This window comes from Trachypithecus francoisi, unplaced genomic scaffold (assembly GCF_009764315.1).
Source record: "Trachypithecus francoisi isolate TF-2019V2 unplaced genomic scaffold, Tfra_2.0 Contig01474, whole genome shotgun sequence".
In the NCBI taxonomy this organism is placed as follows: Eukaryota; Metazoa; Chordata; class Mammalia; order Primates; family Cercopithecidae; genus Trachypithecus; species Trachypithecus francoisi.
Genome location: NW_022681435.1, coordinates 6,924,755 through 6,950,727, shown reverse-complemented (window position 1 = coordinate 6,950,727; position 25,973 = coordinate 6,924,755).

Here is a 25,973-nt window from a genome sequence, read left to right as displayed (position 1 = left end):
ATGTGGGGTCTTTTTTGGTTCCATATGGATTTTAAAGCAGTTTTTTGCAATTCTGTGAAGAAACTCATTGGTAGCTTGATGGGAATGGCATTGAATCTATAAATTACCTTGGGCAGTATGGCGATTTTCATGATATTGATTCTTTCTATCCATGAGCATGGTATGTTCTTCCATTTGTTTGTGTCCTCTTTGATTTCACTGAGCAGTGGTTTGTAGTTCTCCTTGAAGAGGTCCTTTACATCCCTTGTAAGTTGGATTCTTAGGTATTTTATTCTCTTTGAAGCAATTGTGAATGGGAGATCATTCATGATTTGGCTCTCTGTTGGTCTGTTACTGGTGTATAAGAATGCTTGTGATTTTTGCACATTAATTTTGTATCCTGAGACTTTGCTGAAGTTTCTTATCAGCTTAAGGAGATTTTGGGCTGAGACGATGGGGTTTTCTAAATATACAATCCTGTCATCTACAAACAGGGACAATTTGACTTCTTCTTTTCCTAACTGAATACCCTTTATTTCTTTCTCTTGCCTGATTGCCCTAGCCAGAACTTCCAACACTATGTTGAATAGGAGTGGTGAGAGAGGGCATCCTTGTCTTGTGCCAGTTTTCAAAGGGATGCTTCCAGTTTTTGCCCATTCAGTATGATATTGGCTGTGGGTTTGTCCTAAATAGCTCTTATTATTTTGAGATACATTCCATCAATACCAAATTTATTGAAAGTTTTTTATCATGAAGGGCTTTGAATTTCTGCATCTGTTGAGATAATCATGTGGTTTTTGTCTTTGGTTCTGTTTATATGCTGGATTATGTTTATTGTTTTGTGTATGTTGAACCAGCCTTGCATCCCAGGGATGAAGCCCACTTGATCGTGGTGGATAAGCTTTTTGATTTACTGCTGGATTCGGTTTGCCAGTATTTTATTGAGGATTTTGCATCGATATTCATCAGGGATATTGGTCTAAAATTCTCTTTTTTTGTTGTATCTCTGCCAGGCTTTGGTATCAGGATGATATTGGCCTCTCAAAATGAGTTAGGGAGGATTCCCTCTTTTTCTATTGATTGAAATAGTTTCAGAAGGAATGGTACCAACTCCTGCTTGTACCTCTGGTAGAATTCGGCTGGGAATCCATCTTGTCCTGGACTTGTTTTGGTTGGTAGGCTTTTCATTATTCCCTCAATTTCAGAGCCTGCTATTGGTCTATTCAGGGATTCAACTTCTTCCTGGTTTAGTCTTGGGAGAGTGTAAGTGTCCAGGAAATTATCCATTTCTTCTAGGTTTTGTAGTTTATTTGCGTAGAGGTGTTTATAGTATTCGCTGATGGTAGTTTATATTTCTGTGGAGTTGGTGGTGATATCCCCTTTATCATTTCTTATTGCGTCTATTTGATTCCTCTCTCTTTTCTTCTTTATTAGTCTTGCTAGTGGTCTATTAATTTTGTTGATCTTTTCAAAAAACCAGCTCCTGGATTCATTGATTTTTTTGGAGGGTTTTTTGTGTCTCTATCTCCTTCAGTTCTGCTCTGATCTTAATTATTTCTTGCCTTCTGCTAGCTTTTGAATGTGTTTGCTCTTGCTTCTCTAGTTCTTTTAATTGTGGTGCTAGGGTGTCAATTTGACATCTTTCCTGCTTTCTCTTGTGGGCATTTAGTGCTATAAATGTCCCTCTACACATTGCTTTAAATGTGTCCCAGAGGTTCCGGTATGTTGTATCTTTGTTCTCATTGGTTTCAAAGAACATCTTTATTTCTGCCTTCATTTTATTGTGTACTCAGTAGTCATTCAGGAGCAGATTGTTCAGTTTCCATGTAGTTGAGTGGTTTTGATTGAGCTTCTTAGTCCTGAATTCTAGTTTGATTGCACTGTGGTCTGAGAGACAGTTTGTTATAATTTCTGTTCTTTTACATTTGCTGAGGAGTGCTTTACTTCCAATTATGTGGTCAATTTTGGAATAAGTGTGATGTGGTGCTGAGAAGAATGTATATTCTGTTGATTTGGGGTGGAGAGTTCTGTAGATGTCTATTAGGTCCACCTGGTGCAGAGTTGAGTTCAATTCCTGGATATCCTTGTTAACTTTCTGTCTCGTTGATCTGTCTAATGTTGACAGTGGAGTGTTGAAGTCTCCCATTATTATTGTATGGGAGTCTAAGTCTCTTTGTAAGTCTCTAAGGACTTGCTTTATGAATCTGGGTGCTCCTGTATTGGTTACATATATATTTAGGATAGTTAGCTCTTCTTGTTGAATTGATCCCTTTACCATTATGTAATGGCCTTCTTTGTCTCTTTTGATCTTTGATGGTTTAAAGTCTGTTTTATCAGAGACTAGGATTGTAACCCCTGCTTTTTTTTGTTTTCCATTTGTTTGGTAGATCTTCCTCCATCCCTTTGTTTTGAGCCTATGTGTTTCTCTGTATGTGAGATGGGTCTCCTGAATACAGCAAACTGATGGGTCTAGACTCTTTATCCAATTTGCCAGTCTGGGTCTTTTAATTGGACCATTTAGTCCATTTACATTTAAGGTTAATATTGTTATGTGTGAACTTGATCCTGTCATTGTGATATTAGCTGGTTATTTTGCTCGTTAGTTGATGCAGTTTCTTCCTAGCATTGATGGTCTTTACATTTTGGCATATTTTTGCAATGGCTGGTACCAGTTGTTCCTTTCCATGTTTAGTGCTTCCTTCAGGGTCTCTTGTAGGGCAGGCCTGGTGGTGACAAAATGTCTAAGCATTTGCTTGTCTGTAAAGGATTTTATTTCTCCTTCACTTAGGAAACTTAGTTTGGCTGGATTGAAAATTCTTTTCTTTAAGAATGTTGAATATTGTCTCCCACTCTCTTCTGCCTTGTAGTTTCTGCCGAGAGATCTGCTGTTAGTCTGATGGGCTTCCCTTTGTGGGTAAGGCGACCTTTCTTTCTGGCTGCCCCTAACATTTTTTCCTTCATTTCAAATTTGGTGAATCTGACAATTATCTGTCTTGGAGTTGCTCTTCTCAAGGAGTATCTTTGTGGCATTCTCCGTATTTCCTGAATTTGAATATTGGCATGCCTTACTAGGTTGGGGAAGTTCTCCTGGATGATATCCTGAAGTGTTTTCCAGCTTGGTTCCCTTTTCCCCCTCACTTTCAGGCACACCAATCAGACGTAGATCTGGTCTTTTCACATAATCCCATATTTCTTGGAGGCTTTGTTCATTTCTTTTTCCTCTTTTCTCTCTAGACTTCTCTTCTTGCTTCATTTCATTCATTTGGTCTTCAATCATTGATACTCTTTCTTCCAGTTGATCGAGTTGGTTACTGAAGCTTGTGCATTTGTCAAGTAATTCTTGTGTCATGGTTTTTATCTCTATCAGTTCATTTATGGCCTTCTCTGCATTGATTATTCTAGTTATCCATTCTTCCGTTCTTTTTTCAAGATTTTTAGTTTCTTTGTGCTGGGTACGTAATTCCTCCTTTAGCTCTGAGAAGTTTGATGGACTGAAGCCTTCTTCTCTCAACTCATCAAAGTCATCCTCCATCCAGCTTTGATCCATTGCTGGCGATGAGCTCCGTTCCTTTGTAGGGGGAGATGTGCTCTGATTTTTTGAATTTCCAGCTTTTCTGCCCTGCTTTTTCCCCATCTTTGTGTTTTTATCTGCCTTTGGTCTTTGATGATGGTGACGTACTGATAGGGTTTTGGTGTGAGTGTGCTTTCTGTTTGTTAGTTTTCCTTTTAACAGTCAGGACCCTCAGCTGCAGGTCTGTTGGAGTTTGCTTGAGGTCCACTCCAGATCCTGTTTGCCTGGGTATCAGCAGTGAAGGCTGCAGAAGATAGAATATTGCTGAACAGCGAGTGTTGCTGTCTAATTCTTGCTCTGGAAACTTCGTTTCAGAGGTGTGCCGAGCCGTGTGAGGTGTGAGATGTCGGTCTGCACCTAGTGGGATATGTCTCCCAGTTAGGTTACTCAAGGGTCAGGGACCCACTTGAGCATCCAGATCTCAGCCTCCTTGCTGAGAGACCCTCTGCCCTCTTCAAAGGTGTCAGACAGGGTCATTTACTGCATTTTTTAAGTAATTAGTATATGTTATGCTTTTTCTGGATACCTTAAATATGAGGATGAGAAGACACACTTTCCATTCTTGGGGAGTTCCATCTGGTATTAGAGACAGTAATTAAAAAATGTATTTGCAACATTGGATAATTAAAGTAATAGTAAAAATATTATTATGCATATTTTTTGTAATGCAGTATATAGTATGGAAATGCTCCACTCAGTTCTTTTGCTGTTGAAACCATAGTTGATTGATGGCCCCAGCTGCTGTCCCTCTGTGTCTACCACTGACTCGTGCCCAGACACCACTTCTGGCTGCTCTCAGCCAGTGACTGAGCATTGCAGGCATAATAAGACAGGCCCAATCTAGCCAGACATAAGACTTCTCCCACAGGTAATATTGGATCAAAGATTGTCCCTTGGCCTGACTCAACATTTTTTGGACCTGGGGTGCAGTCTGAGACTTTTCCTCCATGATCTTTTTTCCCTTGTCCTTTACGGGTGCCACACTTGCTGCTCCCTTAGAAGAACCTCCCTACCCTCTCTTGCTTCCCCTCCTTTGTATTTTACAGACTTTTCTTCAATAAATCTCATGTACATCTCATCTCATCTTGTTGTCTGCATCTGGGAGGACCTGAACTAATGAACCATATGTATTGAAGGCTCACTTTGTGGCAAGAACGAACTAAATACATTACCACATGTCCTTTCCTCAGAGCAAACCTGTATGCCAAGTCTCCAATAAGCCAATTTTACAGATGAGGAAATTAATACTTGGAGAGATTAAATGACTAGACTGAAATCATATGGCTAGCAAGAGATGGAGATGGAATTTGTAGCCCTCAAATTTATACCAGCCACCAAGCTCCCACTATACTTAATTGCAAAACTATAACAACTGGTAAAAGAAATGTAGAAGCACAAAAGAAATGATTGTCCTGATAGATGAGAAAATATACTAAACAGTGTGTAACTTTATGTGTATTCAAGGGTAGTAGGTAGGTAGCTAAAAGAGGATTTAAAAAGCACTATGGCGTTAATCATAAAAAGACAAATGACCCAACAAGAAAAATAGGTAAAGGATATGAATAGACATGTATCCAAGAAGATGTACAAATGGCTAGAATACACATGAAAAGATGCTTGGAATCATTAGTAACTGAGATAATGCAACACAAAATCCCAATGAGGTTCTATTTTGTACCGAATAAAATGGCTGTAATGAAAGAGGCAGACGATAACATGGGTTCACAAGGATATGGAGAAGTTGAAACCCTGGAATATCACTGGTAGAAATGTAAAATAGTGCAGCCACTTTCGAAAACAGTTTGGCAGTTTCTCAAAAGGTTAAACCTAGAATTAACATATGACCCAGTAACTGCACTCCTAGTTATTTACCCAAGAGAATTAAAAATGCAAGTCCACACAAAAACTTATATATAAATGTTCATGGCATTATTACTCATATAGCAAAAAATACAAGCACCCAAGTTTCATTAACTGATGAATGAATATTAAAAAAGATATATCTGTATAATGGAGTGTTATTTGGCCACACAAAGTGATGAAGAACTGAAGCATCCTCCAACATGGAAGAACCTTGAAAACATACTAAAAAAAAATTAAGCCAGACATCACAGGCCATGTATTGTATGACTACACATTTATTTAAAATCTGGAATAGGCAAATCCGTAAAGGCAGAAAGTAGATTAGTGATTGTCAGAGAATGGGGGAAGACACAATTGGGAGTGCCTGCTTACAAGGAGTTTTCTTTTGGGGGGTGATGAAAATTTTCCAGATTTATATAGTGATGATGATTGTGTGATTTTTGCGAATATACTAAAAATCATTGAATTGCCTACTTGGAAAGGGTGAATTTTGTGGTATTTGAAGTATGTGTCAATAAAAAGAAACTCAAAAGGTTAGAGAAAATGTTTAAATACAGTTAAAATTGTCATACTTTCTTTTTCTCTGTGTTCACAAAGGCACCCCATCCAAATATCTGTAGAACATGATTTGAAAACCAATGCTCTCAGGGTCCGAATAGAAATGAAAATGAAAGCAAGACAACAATGACAATTTAAAAACCAACAATGTTGGACAGCATGTTGTCTCTGATTGTAATTCAAAGGAGAAAGTGGAAAGAATGTGGTGAAAATCAACATCGAGAGAAATGAATTTTCCAAAGGAGTATAAACTCTCACCTGAAGACAGTGGTCAATCATCACCAGCTTTTAGCACAAAGGAGTGAACTGCTTTGAATTGTGTTTCAAGACTAAAATTCTAGGAGCAGAAACTGGAAAAATGTTATCAGGGAGAGGCTGGATGCAGGAAGGTCTGTTGGGAAGTCTGTGGTGATAGTTCAGATAGGAGGACTTGACCTAAGATAGTGGTGATGGAGATGGAGATGGAGGTGGAGGAAAGGTGAGAGTTACTCTTATAGTAGAATCCACAGGGCTTGGGTCAGAAGTGAGGATGGAAAGAGAGAGAAAAATTGAGATCCTGCCATCTCCTCCTTGGGCACCTGGATACGTCATAGAGCTACATTAGCTTATATTGGGAATCTAAGGCACTAACAATCAAAGTTGGAGGTAAATATTTATTTGAGTATTTTGACTTTGTGGTGCTTGCAAGACATTTGGGTACAATTCTCTTTTTATAATTCGAGATATGAATCCAGGACACAAGAGAATGATTCGGAGTAACAGTCTGAGATCAGCCTGTTTTCTCCATGAAATTACTTTACTCCTGACCTTTTCCTATTGTTAGATACCAAGAGTTCTTTCATGTACAGTGTCTCAAGGCATTTGTTTTTTTTGTTTGTTTGTTTCTTTAATTGCAAAGTGATTGTAGTTTCAATGTTCTTTCTTGAGTTTCAAAAGAGGTGTCTGAATCCAGGGAAGAGAGAGTTGCTCTCAGACAAAATTATTTTGTTTGTGTTGTAATATTCTTGGCATTTTATACCCTAAGCCAAAAATACCATAAGCAACAGATTTTTGGAAAAATGCAAACACCCATGCAGACAGCATAGACACTATGGTTGAGAGTTGCCTGGCTAGAGATGGCTGTAATTTGAAAGTATTTAAAATACATTAAGTCCCTTGGGTTTCCTCAACACTTTGACCCCTCATTTCTCTAAAGTGCAATCTTGAAGGTGAAGGCTGATGGTAGGTGGGGGTGGGGTGGGTTAGTTAGATTTGTGTGCATTTTTCCTGGAAGAAAACCAGAAGTTGTAGCACGTCCTTGTTAGAATTCCTATCCACTGGCGTAGGCAGACAACTGGAAGTAAAGACCACAGGTACTGCTTAGTTTTAAGTAATCCTGTGGGAGTCCCCCATAAATTTTCTGTGTGCACCAGAGAACGTCTGAGAGCTTCTAGTCACTGAGAATGATTTGAAGAAAATGCCTCAGTTTCTTCATCTGTAAAATGGAGAACTGATACGGGAATTAAATGAGTAGAAAAATATAGAATACTTAAAACTTAAAATAGTGCCTAGCATGTAGCATGTGCTCCAAATGAATTATCGTTATTAGTGTAGAACTGGGAAAGAACAAACTGAAATCTACCCTGGCCTCACCTGGATGTGGGTATTGCAAACACCCAAGTAGGAAAGGTTGTAAGCTGACACGAAACCTGTTATATTAATGATAAATATCTGTATTTTTGTGGTGTGTGTTTCTGCATGAACACCTACAGTTCAATATGTACAATATGCACAACTAGTAAGTACTCATAAAAATTTTTAAAAGAATAAATGTACCAGTCCTCAATGGTTGTACCATTAAGGACTTTTTTTTTTTTTTTTTTCATAGAAAGTCTTGAGTTACAGAGTCCACTTCATTATACTTAAGTAATAGTACTTGAAGTGGGTTTACTACTCCAATATAATAACCACTAATTTCATTTGGGTTCCTCAGTTTGGTAAACTCCATTACAAAGTCTTATCAAACTGATACTCCAGGAAAATGGGGACTTGATTAGACTTTAACCCTTCAATTGACTGGAGAATAATGCAGACTCACTATGTTTATTTAATGGGTTCCCTCTTTAGAGTAGAGGTCTGGATACTGCCTTCTGGTTCTGCATCCTATTAAATGTCTGTCCAACTATACCAAATGTAATCTCTTGGTCTACAAATTTTTTCTTGAAAATAAAGTGAGGCATACATTTAGTCTCTAAGATCAATTTAGGGGATTTAAATACTTGAAAGTGGTAACATCAGAGACAGAAAAGTAGTTTATAATCTATAACTCACTATTCCATCTTTTTCAAAGATGTTATATTAAATTTGCTTATTTTCTCATATTTCTAAAAGTGTGAAACCTCTATTGCCAGAATTCCTCTGGCATAATTTGGTCTTTGACCTTGGCAATGTGTTGGGCTTTGGGAAGTGAAGTGTGACATTACTCAGGAGGTGGGATCAAGGCTGAGGTTATTTCCATCCCCATAGGAAGACTTCACTTAACAATGGGCAAAAAGAGCCAAGAGACATTCAAGAGGAGACCTATCCATGAGTAAAGGCACAAGATAGAATGTGAATGTCACATTAATGACTAAGTAGGCGGTGTTCCATTCAAGAGAGTAAATGTCTAATTGTGGTACAGTGGGATATTTGGGTGGAAAGTAGCTAAGTAACTCCAAGAAGGGAGAAGGATTTGAACGGGAAGAAGGTTAAGTGTGGACTTCTGTTGGCAGAAATAGAATAGAGACTATGACAGAAATCTTAAGGCTTTGAGGAAATAAAGATCCCTTGTCTTTTCAAAAGTAGTAGGTGTATCTTGCCTATAAGATAGTCTTTCATGGTATAAGAACAGGGAATATTAACTTAGTAATACATTTTCTACACTTTGGAAATGGAGACGAGTATAGTCAGGAATCTTTACAGGTATTGACTTTTAAAGCTGTCAGTTCTATTTGATAACTTTGATTCAGGTTTACTGGTTGATCATTCTTACGGCAGGCATGAAGGCACTCTGATTATCAGGGAAAGGTGTTCTACATGGAAAATACAGTTATTAATTCAGATAATTTGATATTATTTAGTATGAAATAAAAATTTAAATAAAACAAAAATGCTTGATGCACTAGATAAACTAGTTACACTCAACTCTCCCTGTATTTGTCAAAGAGACAGGAGAATTTTAAGGACAAATACCTACTGTGTTGTCTTCAAAGAACCATAATATATATAGACTCGTGTTGTGCTCATAAATGAGAAAGTATGTATATATTAATTTGTTCTTGCACTACTATAAAGAAATACCTGAGACTGGGTAATTTGTAAAGAAAAGAGGTGTAACTAGCTCATGGTTCTGCAGGCTGTACAGGAAGCATGGCTGGGGAGGCCTCAGGAAACTTACAATCATGGTGAAAGTTGAAGGGGAGGAGGCGAGGCATGTCTTTCATGGCAGGAGCAAGAGGAAGAGAGAGAAGGGAAATGTGTCACACAGTTTTAAACAACCAGATTTCATGAGAACTCACTCACTATCATGAGAGCAGCACTGAGGGGATGGCATTAAACCATTCATGAAGAGTCTACCCCCAATATCCAATCACCTCCCAGCAGACCCCACATCCAACATTGATAATTACAATTGAACATGAAATTTGGGTGGGGACACAGTTCGAACCACATCAAAGAGGGAAACCACTTGCAAAAATAAGATGTTATAAGTATGCCACTGGTTGAAGAGGAAAAGGATAATGCAGACCCAATGTTTGTTACAGGGCTGTGGCTAACAACATATAGTTCTCCATGTCATTGTGTGACATCATCTGGTAAATTATGACATTCATTTAACTGACCCATGCAGAAGTAAATTTCTGTTTCAGGCAAAGCTGCATGAATAAAATAAAAGAAAATAAACTACTTTTACTTAGTGAGTTCACAATTCTTATACCCCCACCCCCGATAAATCTAGAAGTTTCCTTGGGTTTTTCTGTTTTTGTTTGAGTTTGGAAACCGGAAACTATTAAGTGGCTCTATAAACATTTAAATGTTTTACTATCTTGGTTCCTAATCACATTAAAGAAGCAGTGGGAAGCAAGAAAGGAGAACCAGGCAAAATAATACATAAACATTCCACATTTCACAGCTCTCACTATTCAATAAAGGTGTGGGCATTAATTATAGGTTCAGAGGAAATGTACTTTATTGGATAAATTTTCTATTTTAAAGACTTCATGAATCTATTGCAGAAAATTAGAAAAGAAGAAAATTTATTGAGAATCTTGCATATTCTCTATATTCTATTTTGGTGTCTGTAATTACTGAGTGTGTGTGTATCTGTGTGTATTTACAGTAAAGTCATATGTTACATCTTTTGTAATTTTGATTTTTTAATTTTTGAGACAGCATCTCTCTCCATCATCCAGGCCTGCAGTGCTGTGTTGCAATCATGGCTCAGCTCACTACAGCCTCAGCCTCTGGGCTCCAGCAATCCTCCCATCTCAGCCTCCCCAGAAGCTGGGGCTACAGTCATGTGCCACTCTTCCAGGTTAATTTTTTGTATTTTTTGTAGAGACAGGGTTTCACCATATTACCCAGAATGGTCTTGAAACCCTGGGATCAAGCAATCCACCCAATTCAGCCTTCCATAGTGTTTGGATTCCAGATGTGAGCCACCCTGCCTGGTCTATCTTGTTTTATAAATTAACCTTTTGATATTTTTTGCACCACCTTGATTGCTTTTTTTTTTTTTTTTAAAGACTTGATCCTTAGAGCAGTCTTAGATTCACAGCAAAATTGAGTAGGAAGTACAGAGTTTCCATATACTTACTGCCCCCACACAAACACAGCCTCCCAAAAGTGGAACATTTTCACCTTTATTTTTAAAGTTTAGTCTAGACACCAGAGAAACATATTCAATGTAGTTATTTAAAAGAAAACTTGCATTTAGTACTAGAGACTATGCAACTCAGGCATCTGAAACACACCCTTCCTCACAGAGATCCTGAATCACATGAAGATGATGTCATAAGTTAATTCCAGAAATAGGATCAAAGCTAAAAAAAACTTTGATGTCTATTGTTTCTCTCTGGTTTTGTTATTGTCCCCTTTTCTAATCCTTGCAGCGTTGTTACAATCCAATTATCTATGAGAACTTTAACTTCCATAGCTACCACTATCCATTGTATTTCCGCATACATTATCTATGTTTTCCTTGTTGTTTTCAACTGTTTCAAAACAACTAGAGCTCTTGGTTTAATTGGCATACTTTGTAACATTCAATTTTATGTTTGTATCTTTTCACATTTTTAAAATTGTTGTAGAAGTTATATAATATGTAACACCATATATTAAATATACACAGAGTGTGTATATAAATATACATATGTATGTGTCTCTCTATATATACATATATACATGCTCTCTCTCTGTGTGCGTGTGTGTGTGTGTGTGTGTGTGTGTGTGTGTGTATGATTTACCCCAGAGTACTTACTACCAGACTGTAAGTGATTTTCTTTCAGTCCTGGCCACAAACAGCGTTTTCCAAAATCTGATGCTTGAGTCCTACCTCTTAGCCAATTGAGTCTGAAGTTTCAGGAATAAGGCCTGGGCATCAGAATGGTTGGTAATGTGCAACCAAGTTTGCAAACTCCTAATGTAGCCAAGCACAGTGGCTTACACCTGTAATCTCAGTACTTTCAGAGGTAGAGGCAGGAGGATTACTTGAGCTCGGGAGTTTGAATCCCACCTGGATAACATAGAAAGACCCTGTCTCTACAAAAAAAAAAAAAAAAATAGTAAAATCTGTTGACTGGGCATGGTCGCCTACATCTGTGGTCCCAGCTATTTGAGAGGCTCTGGTGAGAAGACTGCCCAAGCTGAAGAGGCTGAGGCTGCAGTGAGACAGTAATGCCACTACAGTCCGGTGTGACAGAGTGAGATTCTATCTCAGAAAAAAGAAAAATAAAATAAAAATTATTTTAAATAAGAAGTAAAACTAGTGATGTAAATGTTGGACTTAGAAAGCTGTTTCTTTCATTAAAATGAAGTTTCCCAGTAGGTGTAGATGAAGGAGTTTTGTACAGAAATCCATAGAGAACCGCCTTTGTCCATGAGAATTGTTCTAGATTTAGAGCATCCTCACCTAGGCTTTTGTGCCCACTCTGTGTCTCATCGTGGCTTTCCACACTTTCAAATTTTGTGTATTTTATTCAGTTATCCAGGGAACTGATCGTGGTCAAATATTTCAATTTTTCTTCTAAAGCAGATATTTGTTTTGCTCATCTTTCACATTCTGTTAATAGATATTTCAGTTCCCGCCTACTTTCTGACATCTCTACTCCTTAATTTTGATTTGGCACTGAAAGCAGAAGGTGAATCTACTTTTCTATATGACTGAGATAGGATGCATACTAGGTGGACAAAAGCAATGTGTGTTTAAGAGATGAACTTCATATGTGCGTGCGCCTCTCAAGTAGCTGGGACCGCAGATGTTTGGTACCATGCACAGCTAATAGTTTTTACTATTTTTTGTAGAGACAGGGTCTTGCTGTATTATCCAGGTGGGTCTCAAACTCCTGGGCACAAGTGATCCTCCTGCCTTGAGTTCCCACAAGTGCTGAGATTTTGGCTACACACACACACACACCACACACACACACACACACACACACACACACCCAAATGCCAAAAACCTTCCTTATTAAATCTCTTAAATGAAGTGTATTCAAATAATGAAACTCTCATATATTATACCAATTTATCCTTCCCTCAAACAACGTCTTCAGAAATACTTTGCTATACTTCATGTCCCCATTTTCTTTTAAACAAACAATGTATTAATCATGGTCTCCTGTTTCACAGAATTCCACCTGGAGCTGTCATTCACTCTGCATGAACTGAAAATACTTCAGAGCCTTATCTTGTGCTCTTCCCCTTTCCCAACAGTTTCATACATAATCTATGGGTAATTCTACAGCACTTTTTTTTTAATGACTGAGTATATCTCTGATCAGGATGTAGCAATCACAGAATAATAAGCGTAATCACATCAAGAAAGACTTTGTTGCTTTGTCTGTGGAATATGCCTATTGGAACCTGCACCTGCTCCAAATCTGGAAATGCTTTCAGGTTGTCAGATATCAGTTGTCAGTGGACTTCCAATGAACCTTTTCTGAAAACAGAATTAATGCAGTTTCCTTGAAACATTATCTCATTTGGCTTGTAATAGTCATCCTGAAGTGTTTTATGGGGTGGGGGGAAACATATATCACAGAAATCAAAAAATTAAAATGAAGATTTATGTGCATCATTTTCCAGTTTAGAGAACAATTATTCTTTTGAGAGATGGCTTTTTAAAGAAATAACTTGTATATATGTTTTCTGTTTTTATGAATGATTTACACTTAATATGCTGAAATTTGGAAATCTCACAGAACCTGAAATACTAAAGCCAGAGTAGATGAGTATTGATTTAACAGATTTTACTTGGCATTGTTAGAGAATTCTTAAATTCCATAATTCAAGGTTATTCCCAAAGAATAAGTTGTGTTATTGTTCTACAGTGAAGTTGCTATCTTTCATGTCAAAACGTAAGATATATTTTCTATGCAAATTTGATAAAATGACTTCTCATTCTATTCTATGCAAGGAAGACTGTTCAATTATTTTTCAATGTGTCTCTAAATCCCATTTAGTCAGTGGTCAATGGGACATTACCTTTTAATCTGAAAACATATAACTATTTTATAAGTCTCGTTCATCTGAATTATATTAGCATTAGTTATCAGTTGAGAAAAGGGGGAGATGTGAAAATTGTAAAATGGCTACTATTACATAAGCAAGTTGATAAGGGAGTCAATGTATGAGAATTTCAGGAAAAAAGAGCTCTGTCCACAGTCTAATTTTTTTTCATATTCTGAAGATCATCTTCTCATAATCACTCACATCTTCCTTGACTAAAGCTGCTAGTCAGATGAATGAAGGAAGCTCTCCATAGAGGAGACACACAAGGGTCAAGAGCTGAATGAAAACAGGGATGATGACGAGCAATTAGAAATCCTGCATAATTAAATGACAGCTTGCTGGCTTCAGCCAAGAGCATTAAAATGATTTCGATGGACATTAGACGTCCTCGATGAGATCTTAGTCGGCCGTGACATTACCCTTAAAGGAAGTCTGTGCTATCTGGAGAAATACCGTTTCAGAGATCAGACTGAATTGCAGCTAGGATCATATTCGTTAGCAGTCATCAGAATGTTCTCTTTCAATGTCATATCTGGGGTTCTTGGATATGAGATCGCCTGTCTCACAATGGTCTTGGGCATTTTTCAGTCTTCTGGGCTGATTCCCTGAGATTAAGGTATCAGTAATCAGTTTTTACGATAGTCCTATGACTCAACAATTATTTATTGGATGTTTACAAGGAGGCACTGTTGTTCTAAAACCTAGGGTGTTTTAGACAAATGGAAATGTTACTACACACAAATATTTTATACTATATTGGTAATAAACAAACACCAGTAAAGGAAAAAATAACAAATTATGTAAAATGTTGGAAATAGAATTTGTTCTCTGCCTTTGTAAGCTTGAATTGTTTATGTTGTCTACTAGTTGCCATTAATTTTTAATGGAGGAGTGTGCTGTCCAGAAATGGTGAGCATCTGACTTTTGTTGGCCTGTTAGTCTGTCTTGTTCTCCATGGTTTCCTTTTCTTTTATTATGAAAATGTATATAATCTGCTTTAAATTATCTTCTATATGTTTATTATGTATTTCAGTATCTTTACTGATAAACACTACATTTCAATGAATATTTTTATAATAAAATCTAGCAAAATAGTAAGTGTTTAAAGTATAAAGCCCTCTGCCATATGTATATCCATACATATATGTTGGTTTGTCTTAAGAAAATTGGGTCAGAGCTGTACCTACAACCTCGAACTTTGTTCTTTATTTTTAAAACATCAAGGTAATGCATGCAGATTTATCTCACTCTGTTTTAATAGCTGCATAGTATTTCATTATATGGCCATATCACATTGTATTAATTTGAAACCATTTGAAAGACATAGATTGGCTCAGAATTTTCAATAATACTAACTTCCTTGTACATATGCAATCATTTCTATGAAATACGAAGGGTTGGTGGATGCAAATGCATTTTAAATTTAGAGTTACTGCCTAATTGGCCAACAGAATTTTTACGCCAACTTGTACTGTCCCAGTTACATCTGAAAATACCTGTTTCCCCACTAGAATGTTGACTCTTCAAGGGCACAGCCTTATCTGCATTTCCACCACTATTTTTGGTCATGTCACTTGTCTACTTAAATCCCTTCGGTGGCTTCTGATTGCTTTCTACAGTCTGTTCCCTCCTCATCTCCTCGCCTCATTGGTGTTGTTTGCCTCTTGCTTCCTGCATTCCCCACACTGATTTCTCTTTTAGTTTCTCACATATACTTGCTCCTTGTCACCTCACGTTTTTGTTCACATGATGATTTTTTCTTGGAAAGCACTTTGTCCTCCTCTTTGCCCTGCTAATTTCGACTCATCTGTTAGAATTCAGATCAAATGTTAATTTTTCAAAGGAAACTTCCCTTGCCCTGATTAATTTAGTTCTGATATCATTAACTCCTGCAGGGGCCATAATATCTCATTTATAGCACTTTTCACTATTTAAACGTGTATTTTGGTGTGTGATTATTTTTTAAATGTCTGTCTCGTTTGCTAGCATGTAAGCTCCATGAGGGCAGGAAGCAGTCTTTCCTGTCCACCAGGAAATCCCAGTCCTCAGCAAACCAGTTTCTACGTGGTAGATGTTTTGTAAGTAGATACTGAATAAAATAATTTTTTATTTTATTTAGTATCCCTAGTGCTTAGCAAAATACCTAAGACACAGTAAACACTCAATAATTTATTGTTGAATAGAATGTTTTTTATGTCTGTTCCCAATATTAGCTATTATATTTTCAAAAATTCATGCCAACTTAAAGAAAAAACCTCACTGTAATTTCATTTTCATTTCTTTAAAATTATAAGATCAACCTACTTTCATGTGTATTTTTTCATGTTTATTATTATATTTAATTTATTTGGTGAATCCTCTATTCTCAATATTTTCCTATCTTTCAGTTGGGATAAAGAGCAATGTCTATTTTTTACTATAGATCAGCAGTCCCGAACCTTTTTGGCACCAGGGACCAGTTTCATGGAAGACAATTTTTCCATGGATGAAAGGAAGAGTGGTGGATGGTTTCAGGATGAAACTGTTTCACCTCAGATCATCAGGCATTAGATTCTCATAAGGTGTGTACAACCTAGATCCCTCACATGCACAGTTCACAGTAGAGTTCATGCTCCTATGAGACTGTAATGCTGCTGTGGATCTGACAGGAGGAAGAGCTCAGGTAGTAATGCTTGCTCGCCTACTGTTTGCCTCCTGCTGTGCTGCCTGGTTCCTAACAGGCCACCATCAGGAACTGGTCCACAGCCCAGGAGTCAGGAACCCCTGCTACAGATGAAAATATGAAGATCCATCCAGCTTGTAGCTCAGGCTACTGTGTTTCTGTGGCTTCTCATAGCAACTCAGGTGGGGAAAATATCCTCCCATTCATATTGGTTTGGAATAGAAATAGCACTGGGTGGTCACAGGAGGATGGAAAAACTGAAACAATAGCTAAAACAAAAACCAGGCAAAGAAACTACAGAATAACAGAAAACCCAAAATAAGGAAGAGGAAATAGCCAAAACCCCAGTCAGGGTGACATGTCCATGACTCTTTCAAACAAACCCAAATAAGGGAGAAACGGGGTGGTAACTGGGAGGCCTCGGAAAGCCCCTCTTGTTCCAGAATACCTAATAATGATTCCATCCCCTTATTAAAGAAAGACCCATAAAATAGAAATACTGGGTGTTCACAGGAGAATCAGAAAATATCAAGCAGCAATTTCACACAGCAGCAAGAAAGGAGATGTTAAAATTAGCTACAAAGAGAAGGATGAGCCTGGGCTGGTAAGACCAACAGCTGGGGCAGGGGCTCCAGCTGCTTGAAAGCACCTAAGTCCAACATAGCATTGGATTTGACCCACACCCACCCCAGGCCTAAATATATGCTCGTTGCCATACTAAATCACTCACCCACCAGTGCAATGGCAGATACAAGAATGCCCATATTTAGTATAAAAATGGGAGGTACCTCAATTCTCAGAAATCTCTGCCTTTTCCCTAGAAAACCTCATGATTATTCCACCCTTTAATTGGAAGAGCCCGTAAAATTAGAAACCCAAACTCCATGTGTGCAACTCACTCTCCCCACTATGCCTGCACGCCCACTCTTGAATGTGTACTTCCACTTTGCAATGAAAGTTCCTTGCCTTTCACTTCTTTCTGACCCATTCCTGAATTCTTTCTTGCTGCTGTGTCAATAACCCAGACACCAGCTCGGCTAGGTAGGGTCTCACCAGCATCCAGAGACCCACTTAAGCCCTCCAGCAACCTTACCACTATTGGGAAAACTATAAACTGCTTCTAATGATGATTGATGGCCTTTCAAGAAATACCTCCTTTAGTTCTCTTCTCCTCTCTATGGTGCAGGAACAAGCCTTTTCTCTGACTTTGTCCTAATAATTTTTAGTATCTAAAAGGATGCTACTTACTGCTTGCTTTTTATTTGTGTATTCTCTTCTCACATTCCCCACTCTCCTTCCCCAAATCTCCCCTGCCCCCACCCCCTACTTCCCCATTAAGAAGGAATTGTTTGGAAGACTGGGACTCATTCTTGGTCCCTGATGAATCTCCAGCGGCAACAACAGGACATGGAACATAGTAGGAACTCAATAATTATCCGTTGACTTATTGAGTGGCTGTCCTGTCCAGAGAGCACTGCAAGTTACAAGCATCAAGCTGTTAAAAAAAAATTTTATCCATGTGTTCCAACATTAACTGTTTTGATCCAGATCTATGTTTCTTACCCATCTCTTCCACTTGGGTGAGTTTTCCTAGGATGACTCTCAGTGTTTCAGAAAAGAAAGCTCATCTAGATATTAGTCCCAGGTGAGCACAGGCCCATTCTGACCCTGGCAGGCATTGTAGAAGAGTGGGATGGATGGCTGTGCCTGTCAGGGGGTGGCTAAATGTCCGGATTCTAGATAAACCATTAGCATTAGACATAGCTCCATATAACCTTGGGCATTCCACTTAATCTCCTGGTGCCTACTTTTCCCCAACTGCTAAACGGGCTAACAAGAGTGCCTGCCTTGTAGAGTCAGTGTGAGGATTAATAGAAGTAATATATGTAAAGCACTTAGAGCAGTGCCTGGCATGTAGTAAGTGCCTGATAGATGTTGTTAGTATTCTATTAGTCTGGGCTCTTAGCTAGAGTTATGTGTCTGTCTCCCTCCCTTGAGGGTAACAAGGAATCCGCACATAGAAAGGTGGTGGCAGATGTAGATCTGGCTTGTTTGCAAATTACTGTCCAGGAATTATTTTTTTCTAACACTCATTTTTGTAAAATGCCATACGCTTTTCCTTTTCATTTATTTATTGTCTGTGAATATCTGTGGTCAAAATGGGTATTATCCTATTTCATTTAAAAGTCTGAGGCATAGAAAGGTTAAATGATTTGCTCAAGGACATAACAAATGACTGGTGACTGGGAGATAGAAATTATATGACTTCTAGTCCACTGCTCCAGACCAGGCTCATTCTATTTAGATGTTAAGTTCTTACTTAATATTATAGATCCAAGTGACCTGGACTCATCTCACATTTCCTGTATCATGGCGATATGCAGATGGTGAGTGTAAAAGCAAGGTTACAAGTCAAATGTTGTATCATAGACAGAAAGACTATAAAATTGAAACATGATCCTTTATATCATTCCACTTTTATTTGAGGCCTGTTCTTTCTCCTTACTGACATGAAAATACTATTTATTTGCTTTCTGGAGATGGCATATCCTAGTTTGAAATTATATCTGCCAGTTGCAAAATAAAGTTACCAACTATATAAAATAAAAAAAAAATCACCTTGGCAACTTCAAAAATAATAAAGTATGCTATTATAAGAAGTAAAGTTTTACACTAGCAGCAATTTATAATAAAACATTAAATTCATATTTATTGCATGAAAAATAAATTGGACCACATTTATACCCACTACTTTATAGCCACATGCTATATTAGAGGAGAAGCTGTAATCCATAATGGAAATACACAAATAGAAAAATATTTCCTAGAGCTGTTTTAGTGACTGAGAGTAAGGTAAGCCTTTTGTTAAAATTACACATTGGTATTGCATGAATTGAAAGTTGGAGTTGTGGTTTAGAGAAAATGGCACTGCAGGTTGCATCTAGTGCTGTGGAGTAGAATTCATCAGCATGGGGTAGGAGGAAGAAGCAGCCCAGAACAGCTGGCCATGGAAGCAAGGCAGAGCAGCTGGAAACTGCTGTGGGAAGCGGCAAAGGCAATGATCCCAGTGGCACCAACAGCAACGGGGTCCAATAGATGAACAGTGTGAGCCATGGGACAGCAGTAGTGACCCCAGAGGAAGAAACAGCATGGTTACCAGCTCCACTACTGACAGTTGTGCAAACAAGGACAAGAGTGAGGAGCTGTTCAGGCTGAAAGTGTGGGTCACAGCCATTAGAGAACTGTACACTGGGCACAATCTTTGGGTTTTTTCCATGCTGGATGAGGAAGGAAATATTGAAAAGAAATATATCTATCAAACTGAAAAAAAAATCAGGCCTGGCTTGTAACTTCAGGCACCGCAGTGTAGTAAAGCCCTGGGCCTTTTCAGTTCACATAACATACAATACTTCTGTTAATAAGTCTAATATCACAATGTGCTATGACTTATTGAACACTTATTCTATGTCAAACATATTTTATCTCGTGTGACGCTTACAAAAACCGTGCTAGGAAACATTATTATGCCCAGCTCCACAATGAGCATAATAAAAAAATAAAATAAAATAAAATAATAATGTTTCCTAGCAGGGTTTTTGTAAGAGTTGCATGAGATAAAATGAGCTCCAAAAACACAAAATTAATCTTCAGTGTGAGCAATGGAGGTGTCAAGATTACAGCAGGGACCATGAACTTTTCACCTAGCTTTACCACCTCTGCTTAGGAGACCGTCGCCTCAGGAGTTTATAGTCTAAATCTGGTTATTAAAGCAATGCAACCAATTTGAAAAAGGAACATTTTCTGTAATACGGACTGTTAATTTGTCTTAAACATGTTTTACTGAGATTGTAGTCACTGCTTTTCTTGTATCTTTCTTTCTTCAGAGATGGAAATTACTTGGCAAATTTCTCTGCTGCCATTTAAGAAACTTTGTATAACAAGTAAAATAAGAGCCAATTCACATGGACGCATACAGAAAATAGGCTTGTTTGTTCAGGTAATGGAAAAGTCACTGGGTGTGTCTAGAGCTTCAAAACCAGTTTGATTCGGAGACTCAGGAATGTCACCAGAGCCCCAGCACCTACTTTCTGCACATCTCCTAACTGTCTAACTATATGAATTACAAAAGTGTGCTATCCGTTGGCCTAAATCGGGCAAAGTGAACCATCCTTAAAGCTAGAGAGGGCTTTTCCTGGCCATGAGCACTAAGAGTAGAGGAGTATGGGTTCCTGTAGATGGAAAGCTGGGTTAGTTCCTAGGACCGTGAACCTCTGGATGCTGGGCAGCAAAACACCCCTATAGAGAAATACACGCAGAAGGGATAGAGTAAAAATCTGAATTGCAAGTCAGCACTAGGGGGTTCACTGGAGCTCTGTGAGTATGCCCTGAAGGCTACCTGTAATATTGTTATAAAGAGGGTAATGGGAAGAGTTTACTTTGTATTTGTGGTGAATGGAAGACTTTATTCTTCAAACATTTTCCATAAGAAATAATGTAATATAGGAACATGATGAATAAAGCAAACAGCCTGAGGAGACTATAATGAAAACACAGGCCTCCCTCTCCCTCTTCATCACTCCCTGTCCTTTAAGACTTTATCCCTCCTCCCTAAGGTGACCACTGTAATAGATTTGCTGTGAAATTCCAGCAAAAAGGTATACATTGACGTATATTTTTGTTCCTCCAAATATTTATGAAGGAAAATGAAGAAGCATTTCCCAACTCATTTAAGGAGGCTAGTACAATTCTCATCACAAAACAGAAAAAAGGGGTTATAAAAAAGACAAAGCTCAGGCCCATTTTACTGATTATTACATAGGTGCTAAAAATCTTGAGCAAAATTGCAATTGGAATGCAAATGTATATTTAAAGAGATAATATATAAGTGGATTTATCCCAGGTACACAAGAATAGTTTCCATCAGAAAATCCATTAATGTTGTTCATTACATTAACAAATCAAAAGAGAAAACAAATAATCATCTTATTAGATAGAAAAGCCATCTGATAAAATTACTCTTTAACACGAAACTTTCAGTAAATTGAAAACGGATCTTCCCTAGTCCGATAGGCCTATCATTTATAACAAATCTGAGCAAATATCACCCTAAATGAAGAAATATTAAAACATATTCTTTGAAAGAAGGAATGACACAAGATGCCCACTCTTTACTTCTAATGGCAACCCCAAATAGTGTAATGAGACAAGAAAAAGGCATTAGAGGAGTAAGGCGTGAAATGGAGGAAATTAAAATCCAATTGGCCCTTGAGCAACATCAGTTTGACCTGTGTGCATCCACTTTCACAGGGATGTTTTTCAATCAAACATGGGCCGAAAATATAATATTTCAGGATGCAAAACTTAATACTGAGAGCCGGCTTTTTCATTTGTGGATTCTGCAGGGCCAACTGGGAGACTTGAGTATGCATGGATTTTAGTATCATGGGGGTCCTAGAAAAATCCTCTCCTGTATACTGAGGTATAACTGTGTTATTATTTCTAGATGATAGAATTTTTTTTGATCCAAAATATTCTACAAACAAATCATTAGAAATTACAAAAATATTTTCCCCAAGAGAGTTAGATATAAAATTAAATTTAAAAATCAGTTGAACTTCTATACACAGCAATAAAGTACTTGACAATTAAAGAGAAGATAACAGATATAATATTATCAGAGATTATTAAATACAATTAGGGATAAGTAAACAAAGGAAATGTAAGAAATTTCTGGGGAAATGATAAAAAATACTTTAAACACAAAAATTCTTCAAGGGCTATTATGATCATGCACAGGAGCACTGAATATGTGAACATACGAATTCTTACTGAATTGATCTATAGGGTCAATAAATTTACAATTAAAATCTAAACAGTTTTTTGACTTAATAACATGTTATTGAAATTGAATTTTTATACTACACCATACACTAAGATCAACTCAAAATAAATTAAAAACCTAAACATAGGCCGGGCGTATTGGCTCACGCCTGTAATTCCAGTACTTTGGGAGGCTGAGGCGGGCGAATCACGAGGTCAGGAGATCAAGACCATTCTGGCTAACACGGTGAAACTCCGTCTCTACTAAAAATACAAAGAAATTAGCCTGGCATGGTGGCACGCACCTGTAGTCCCAGCTACTCGTGGGGCTGAGACAGGAGAATGGCATGAACCTAGGAGGCGGAGCTTGTAGTGAGCCGAGATTGCGCTGCTGCACTCCAGCCTGGGTGACAGAGCCAGACTCCTTCTGGTGGGGGGGAACCTAAACATAAGACCTGAAATTATAAAACTTCCAGAAGACATAGGGGAAAGGCTTTGACATTGGCCTTGGCAATGTTGTTTTGGGTATCACACCAAAAGCTCAGGCCACAAAAGTTAAATAATTAGTGAAACTACATCAAATGAAATAGCTTCTGCACAGCAAAAGAAACAATCAACAAAATGAAAAGGCAATCTACAGATTGGGAAAAAATATTTGCAAACCATATACCTGATAAAGGGTAATATCCAAAATTTACAAATAACTTACACAATTAAACAGCAGAAAGTTAAAAATTAAACAACCAGGCTGGGCGCGGTGGCTCAAGCCTGTAATCCCAGCACTTTGGGAGGCCGAGACGGGTGGATTACGAGGTCAGGAGATCGAGACCATCCTGGTCTACACGGTGAAACCTCGTCTCTACTAAAAAATACAAAAAACTAGCCGGGCGAGATGGCGGGCGCCTGTAGTCCCAGCTACTCGGGAGGCTGAGGCAGGAGAATGGCGTAAACCCGGGAGGCGGAGCTTGCAGTGAGCCGAGATCGCACCACTGCACTCCAGCCTGGGCGACAGAGCGAGACTCCGTCTCAAAAAAAAAAAAAAAAAATTAACCAAATTAAGAAATGGGCAGAGGACCTGAATATACATTTCTCAAAAGAATACATAAAAATGGTCAAATATATTTTTAAAAGGTGCCCAACATTTTGCTAAATGAGCAGATTTTAGCTGCTCTTACCTTACATACACAATGGATGACTGTGAGATAATGAATATATTAATTTGCTTCACTGTAGTAAACGTTTTGCAATCTATATAAATTCCATAATGTCATATTGTATATCTTAAATACATACAACAAACTTTATTAAAATGTTTTAAAAATAAAATTTATATAGAAGAGCGAAGGGCCAAAACTACACTGTTTCTGAAGAAAAGTAGGAACTTATAACAGTGACCAAGATTTATTAAGAAGCTAATAAAATAAACAAATAAATAACCTAATGATGCATCTTAAAGATCTAGAAAAGCAAGAGCAAACCAAACCCCAAATCAGTAGAAGAAAATAAATAATAATGGTCAGAGCAGAAATAAAATAATTTGAAATGACAAAAACTATACAAAAGATCAGTCAAATGAAGAGTTTTTTTTTTTTGGAAAAGATAAGTAAAATTGACAACCTTTAGCCAGGCTGAGTAAGAAGGGGAGAAACCCAAATAAAAATCAGAAATGAAAAAGGAGAGATGACAACTGATAGGCGAAACCCAAAGGATCATTAGTGGCTATGAGTAACTGTATCCCAACCAACTGGAAAGTATAGAGGAAGTGAGTAAATTTCTAGACACATAAAACTTACAAAGATTGAACCATAAAGAAATCCCAAACCTGCACAGACCAGACAGGTAATGAGAGGAAAGCCATAAAAGGAAAGCTAGGGACCTAATGGCCTCACTGCTGACTTCTACCAAACGTTTACACAACCAATACCAAAACTACTCAAACTATTCCAAAGTATAGAGGAGGAGGGAACACTCCCAAACTCATCCTGCAAGGCCAGTATTGCCAATACCAAACCCAGACAAAAAAAAAACTTAAAGAAAACTACAGGCCAGTATTTCTGATGGCTATTGATGTAAAAATCCTCAACAAAATGAAGGCAAACCGAATTTAACAACACATTAAAAAGATCATTCATCATTACAAAGTGGGATTTATCCCAGGGATGCAAGGATGGTTCAACATATGCAAATCAATCAGTGTGATACATCATATCAACAGGATGAAGGACAAAAACCATATGATCAGTTCAGCTGATGATTCTCCTTATTTTGCAATCAGCTGATTAGAAAATGAAAATTTTAATTCCTCCTTACATATAACATAATATATTCATTCACAGGTTCTGCAGATTGAGGCATGGACATTGTTGTTGTTGTTGTTGTTGAGACGGAGTCTCACTCTGTCATCTCCCAGGCTGGAATTCAGCGGCATGATCTGGGCTCACGGTAACCTCTGCCTCCAGGGTTCAAGCAGTTCTCCAGCCTCAGCCTACAGAGTTGCTGGAATTACAGGGGCATGCCACCATGCCTGTCTAATTTTTGTATTTCTTTACTAGAGACGGAGTTTCACCATATTGGCCAGGCTGGTCTTGAATTCCTGACCTCAGGTGATCCGCCCGCCTCGGGCTTTCAAAGTGCTGGGATAATAGGTGTGAGCCCCTGCACCCGGCTGAGGCATGGACATCTTGTTAGGGATATATTCTGCCTACTACAACAATAACATAGTTTGTGACTTCCGCGACAGCTCTTCAGACAACTAATGACTCCTATATAAATAACCACTTGCAATGCTAGGACTCACACTATGCCTTCTGTTGTCTATTAATATTGCATGTAGATGGACATTCAATTTTAATTATTTAGCTTTCTAGTATGAGTTCATATCAGTCTTAATTCACAAAACTAAAATCCATATTGTGTTTTAACACATCCAGCATGGTAGCTTCTTCATTTTATCAAGTCCTTCAAAATAATTCAAAAAAGTAAACAGATTGGTGGGTGCAGTTATATTAATTCTCTTGGCCACATTTGTTGTAACCGTCCTACTTGTCAGATGAGCAACTTTTATATATAATAGATGCCTACGTTTCCCTACCATAGGTTCGAGATCAAGGGTGAATACAGAAAAGAATGCTAATACAAAACAAGCCTAAAATTTTACTGACATTCAAGTTAGGTAGACAAATAGTAAAATATTTTTATAGTTTTATTTACATTTTTGATAAAGTGGAATTTATATTTATACTCATCAAGTTTTGGGAAAATGAATAACCATTAGTAATTACATTCTCACCATTTATACATGAGTAGAATATTTCAAGATAGTTATCAATTATTCCTAGAGGAAAAAATCAAGTGCAAATGCCATTTTTAATCATACATTACAAACAATTAAATTTTTTTATTAGCTTTTGCAATTTTTTGTCCTGGATGTTATTATTACTTTTTTTATTTCAGTAATTTACCTATATTCTCAAACAGTAGTAGCTGCTGAATTAAAGTTGTTTGTTTGTTTTTTGGGGGCATTTCAATAGATTTTACTGAAACTACACATTAATAATTTGCAATTGCCTATATTTAACAGGTAGTAAAATATATAGGCATAGCAGTCTTTATCTTAGCAGCTACAGATGGCTGATTCCAACTGCTACCAATTGCTACCAACACATACAAGACATAGGTGGTTAGAAATGACCTTTTGGAGTGCCTTCTTGTCTTGTTAATCTCCATATATCTACATTATGTATGTATGTTTTAATGTTAGGAGCTCATGGT